The sequence below is a fragment of the Ctenocephalides felis genome, unplaced genomic scaffold, assembly GCF_003426905.1.
Source record: "Ctenocephalides felis isolate EL2017-DRISC unplaced genomic scaffold, ASM342690v1 CF-g0.4_SCAFFOLD_03570, whole genome shotgun sequence".
Lineage (NCBI taxonomy): Eukaryota > Metazoa > Arthropoda > Insecta > Siphonaptera > Pulicidae > Ctenocephalides > Ctenocephalides felis.
This window is the reverse complement of record NW_020539724.1, coordinates 19,103,413-19,109,810: the sequence shown is the minus strand read 5'-3', so window position 1 is coordinate 19,109,810 and position 6,398 is coordinate 19,103,413. Positions and strand designations below refer to the sequence as shown.

Genomic DNA, 6,398 nt, shown 5'->3' with positions numbered 1-6,398 from the left:
TTAATATTTATTAACTAATGTTGTTTTTTTTATCTCATTGCATTCAGAATCCAGTGGATTGTAATCATTCTATTTAGCTTTCTTTAAAACTTTTTAATACTTAAATCTTTTAATACTATTCAATTGTGGCAGTAGAAAGTCCTTGTAAATTCTTATGAACTAAATATTTGATTTCCAAACTTTTATATGTCGTATTTTATTTTTTTCGCTCTAGGACAGATCTTCTATACCTACCACCTTTGATTTATCGATATTGGATGAGTTTGGTGTTTTTATTAAATTATTAACTTACCATAGAGTCTATCAGGATCCATGACGAACAATCAGGAACCATGACGAGAAATCAGGATCCATGACAAAAAATCAAAAATTCTGATGTTTTATGCTGACTTTGTCCTCTGAGAATTCATCATAAACCCCTGGGAGTAGGTACACAGTTTGCTGCATGATGTTTCCTATTGTTGGATTCGAATATGTTTCCAGTTATCATTTAGCTTTTTTCTTCTCCGTTATTTTCTTCATTTACTGTCTTCATTTTATGATGAATGATGCTCTCTAGATTATTACTATACTAGATTTAGGCATAATATCCAATTTTGTTGCCTTTCTTAGGAAACTTCTGTCTATCTTATCTAGTGAAACTCGGAAGTTTTTTGGTTCATATTTATTTGGACAACTCTGTTTTTTTAGACATGATCTTAAAATATTCTGCACAACATCATGGAGATACATTTTGCCATTAATCTTGAATGCTAAACATATTATGGAAGGTATTTAGCTCGAGTATCACATAAATTGAGACTGACTGCTCTTCGGAGAAATTTTATCACCGATTACTGCTATTTGATTAAAAGTACTGATATTGCACGCTACGATTTCTTCCTATTCTGTAATTTCCATTCCCGGTCAACGATCTAGAATACTCTTTTGAAATACTATGTGTTGAAATCTGAATATTTTAGAATCTTTGTCAATCAGAATATATTTTATCCTTTTAAATTATGCGCTAGTCTTCATGGCTTTGAGGAGCTTACCTGAGGTATCCTAATGAGATACCTTCATTAGTTTTCTTAACTTTTTGCTTTAAATCGAATTCAGTCTGTCGGTAATTCTTGGTTCAATTCATGACTTGAGAAAACTGGTAGTTTTTCATAATATTTTTTACCTCTTTTTTGTATTAATTGATTTAAGCATATTGTTGGTATCCATATATTCAATCATTTAAGCATAATTTGTACAGTTTCTACATAATTTGTACATAATTTGTACAGTTTTGTACAATTTTGAATAATGTTCATTAGTAATATGGTAACACCTGTGATGCACACATTTATTAGTGTCAACCATTATACACATTTATATAATGATAAATTATAAATTATATATTTATAACAGCATTAAAAATATGTATAACATTCAGAAACTATAATGTAATTAAAGTCATGCTTCAAATATGACATGATCGATTTGTTGAATTAGTATTTAGAAATAAATTATCATTAGAGAAATGAAGTAATTGCTGATTAATAAATTCTATAATATTCGTTCACACAGTGGACTATGTTAAACAACCCCTAAACAAATATTGTTTTTGCAACATCACTCATAAATTAATAATTGTGTTCGAAGAACTTCATGTAATTAAAATTAACATACATTCATTGAATGCTTGTATTTTTTTTACTTTTTTGCTGGCGATATAATCTCATCTTTGAACAGCTGTAATATTTGACTTTCCTTAAAAATATTTTCCATTTTAATAACTTCAAAGATTTATAGAAACTACGAATTATATAGAAATAATTTCTAATCAATAAATTTATGTTTAGTACACGGTACAAATGTTTAATTTGTTTTATTATTCTCAAGGAACAGCGTAAAATATTCTTCTGATTCAGGCATTTTTCATTAAATCAAGATTTGTACTACTGTAATTGTAATACGATGTGACCTTAAAATGTTTATTTAGCTATGCCGATTTCCTTGTTGATATAATACATACAACGTTGATGCCGGTGCGCATACAAAGTTGATCTCGGTAAGCATACAACAACAGATCTCTATTCACATACACGACGTATAATCACAATCGACCCGTATAGAAATGATTACATCGAGAGCCGTAACGCACTTCCGTTGCATTTTTACGGATTTTGCACCCTAAAGAAGTTTTACTTCAAAAATTGTCTGATCATCAAGTCAATCGTTTTCTAAAGTCTAAAAGTGAAGATAAACAACTTGCTCTCCAAAATCTTCGAACAATTCGGCAACATTTGTGTGATGAATGTGGCCCACCTATATATCATCAGATAATTATTTACCTTTTTCTCGGCATTTAAATTTCCATAAACGTCCATTGATGCAGATATGAATGATGTTATTTTAATTTTATGCTAACAATTACTTTACAAAGCGTTAAGAGGTTTTGCCGTTGGCTGAGAACGGCACATGTAATGCATGAATGATACAATTGTTCTTGCGTTAACACTTCGGATTCTTCGGCAACCGATCTGCTATTAGCGACTCCTTGACATACATATTTTTATATAGCATATATTACATATACATATGTGTATATCAATAATATATATAACTGTTTTATATTCCTATCCTGAAGCTATCAATTTGCAACCTATTAAAACATATCAAATTGATTTGGTTTTCGATAACTTGGTGATGTGGTACGTACCTTTAAAACGTTTATCCATTCTGGAGAAGAACACAAAATGCCTATAAATGTTTATAGTTGGGCTAACTTTTTTATCCCAAGTTATAGTAGTGTTTCTTGGCATTGATGCAACAAATTAAAAAATAATTACAAGTGAAAATAAATATAACGCATTATAAAGGAAAAATAATTAAATAAATATATTCTTCTGTCTTAAATAGTCTTCTGTTATAGAACACCTAGTCAGTCTAATTACTATTCAACATATACAAAAAGGGTAGATTGTAGGTCTTCACTTATATAATTTTTTTTCAAATTAGTGAAAGATATCAAATTATAGCAAACCCAAAAGGTGCAATGCAGAATCAAAAATGATTGAAGTTTCTTATTTATAAAAATTCATAGTTTGTTATTACGATTGTCTTCATATTTAGATTGACTATTTTGGAATTATACTTATTTGTATGTTCCAATTTAAAGAAAGAATATCAAGTCCATTAATTTGATAATTTTAAATAATCACAACTTTTATGTATTATTATCAGCAGCAATTATTATTACAATAAGTATACTATTTCATCTTTTATCATTACTAAAGCCAGAATTATAATTGTGTGCAATGGGTTTTTAAAATGATTCTAAATCATTTGCAAAACTTAATGAGCGATATATAATGATTTTTTATCTATCTAAACAAATCTAAACAGTGAAAGTGGTCCATATGGGTCCATGACAACTTTCAAGGGGTCCACATCAACGGATATGGACATCAATAGTCGATCTGTCGATCACAACAAATCTTGTAAATATCTATTTTATTATTATTATAAAGTAGATTAAAAAATGTCTTAACTTGGGTTAGTATCTTCACTTTAACTATTCAATAAACGTTAGTACAAATATAAAATTATAAGAAAATCGATATCGGCTTATTTAGTCCTTATAAGGGTCCGTGGCAAAGTCTGAGGGGTCAAGGTCCAGGAAACTTATTGTTTAGATCATTTTTAATTATATTTATGTTTCCATCAAAATTCAAACAAATGCAGTTAACTACCGTTTTTCACAATAATTATTACCAGTATCCTCCTCAGTATTTTCTTCAGAACTAGGAACAGTCTTAAATAAAAAAAAATATTTGAGATTGTTTCACTCCATATAATACCATTATTTTATTATCTCTTCACCATGTTTCAAAAAATTGGATTTAAACTTGCATAGGATAGAGCGGGCGGGCACAAGATCCAATTTAACTTCGAGCAATTATATTGTGAAAATCAATCAATGATATTACAACAAATATAACATATCAAAAAAACAACTATCTAACTATGTTCAGTAAAACTCCCATCTAAATCATCCTTGTAAAAGTGTTTTTTCGCTGTTTTTCAAAAATTTGTTACCTGTTTCCTTTTACCCCGTAGGCGGGATAAAATGTGACGTCGAAGGGACAAACAGGTCCGATGCGTTATTTTTAATTTCAAAGGATTTTACGAAATAATAGCTACATTATCAAACCAATACAGAATATGAGTTTTATGAGTATATTTTTTACAGAGATAACACTGCATATAACCTTGATCTGGTATTTCGTCAGATATTCATCAGCAGAGTTAGAATAGCTTTTTATTTAATATATCTCTTGTGAAATTTCTTTTTAAACTTACACCTTTGCCAGGATATAGGTTCAGTTGGTCCTTTTTTCTCGCTCATGTGTAAGCTTTTATAGAGATTATATAAAGAAACTGTTGAATCTAACTCAAAACTAACGATAAATCTCACAAAACAATTAAACAGCGTATACTTATAAATTATATTATGGTCTCGTAAACTAAACAACAGTGCTCACAACCAGACGAGCTAACAACGAAAGAAAATACTTTTGTTATGGATTTTCAAACATTGACTTTTATCTTTCTGTAACATTTTTTAAAGCAACAAGGTGATGGCTTGTTATACGTCTTTTGCGCTCTACTTTCAAATATTGTTTTTAAAAAATTCTTAACTTTACTTGTTTTTGAGATATCGGTGGTGGATCTTTTTTACCGCAGACCTTTAAGCCCCGCTCTACCCTAGAACTAGAAAAATATGTACTTCTGCACAAGGAAGTCAAGATATCAAGAAAGTTCTTAGATGTATACTAAATACAAGTCTGTAAAACGAAAAAAAATCTAATCTTAATAAATTATGACTTTCACAGATGATTATCTTTAATTAATAGCAAATCGATAACCAGTTTTACGTTTAAGCTATGTTTTTATACTAAATATTTGTGTGTGTTCTAATTCAGCTTTTAATGACTACCTTAAACTATATATTAATAAAATGTATTAGTCAACTTTGTAATATTTTTTTATTTTTTTCTTGATTTAGTTGTTTTTATACCAAACATATTATATTTAGTGCATATATTGAATATTTTAAATGTATAATCTAAAATAAAATGTTATCATTTATACTAAACTGTGAATCAGGAAATTATTTACCTATTACCGTGTTAATATGTTATCATCTTCTGCAAGGTAAATAATTATTTAAAAATGCAAATACATATTCATAAAACTGGATTTTTCGACATTTTGATCTCCGAATTTTCAATAAGATCAACATTCTTTTTTAACCTTAATACTCGTCCCGTACAGTTAAGTCAATTCTGGGTCATTGGTAAACGATTCTAGATTTATAAAAAAGTTATAAAAATAGAATCCATCATAATATAGAAAATAGAGGTAATATTATATCAAAATATACTAAGAACAAATTATCGATAAAAACCATATTAATATGTAAAAATAAACAGAACGTTGTTTGTTTGATATTTTACTTAGAAAGTAAATCCATGTTGAAAGTCGAGTTTTTTCCTCGAGTTACTATTACAATTACTTTTCTTACTATTTGTTTTGGAATCCAAACCCATTGGACCATTAGACAAATCAAAACAATATTTTAGTGCTAAATAATTTAGTTGATTTATGATTTTTTATGCATGAGTACCATCGGTAGTTGGTTTTTGTAAGACTCTCGTTTTCTAATATTTCAAATGTCAAAGAAAAAAAATTTAAATACTAATAATTATACCAAATGTTGCATCAATTGATATTATAAATTATTTATAGAAGAAAAATTTAAAAGGTGTAGGCGTCCTATTAGTCTGCCATACAATTAGAATCAATTGAACCATTATTTGATGTTCCAACAATCTAGCAATAGGTAAATTTAGGTAGATTCATAAGGTCTATGGGTAAATTGCAATATATGATCAGTTGCCAATTGTTTTTTTTGCAAAAGTGTCATATTTTACGTCAAAAAATGTGCAATAATTCAAAAATAGTTTAGTATTACGATTTTTCTAAATAGATTGTGACCATGATTGTTGGAGCGTGCGATGTAGAATTGCATATCTGGTGAAGCGTAAGATATGAATATAAATAAATACATATAAATAATTTATACAAGTATATATATATATATATATATATATATATATATTATATATATTATATTAATTACCTATATATACAAACCTATATCGTTTATATGTGTTCTATATATACGTCTAAATAGACTGTATTATTCATAATAAAAAAACAGCACGTAGAATATTAATTTCAAAGCATGTCCTCGAGATTTCTCTTGAAATAATAATGAAGAAATACATATATATACACACATTTATTATAATTATTCACATACTGCATTTTAATTTTTAGCAATTATTATGATAGTCCATACT

General features: G+C 28.0%; 1 protein-coding gene across 1 annotated transcript in view; it reads right to left on the bottom strand.

The window, feature by feature from the left end:
* LOC113383532 (estradiol 17-beta-dehydrogenase 2-like) overlaps positions 1–6,398 on the bottom strand; it is a 261,787-nt gene that overhangs the window by 60,708 nt on the left and 194,681 nt on the right. The gene's annotated exons all lie outside the window — the stretch shown is intronic.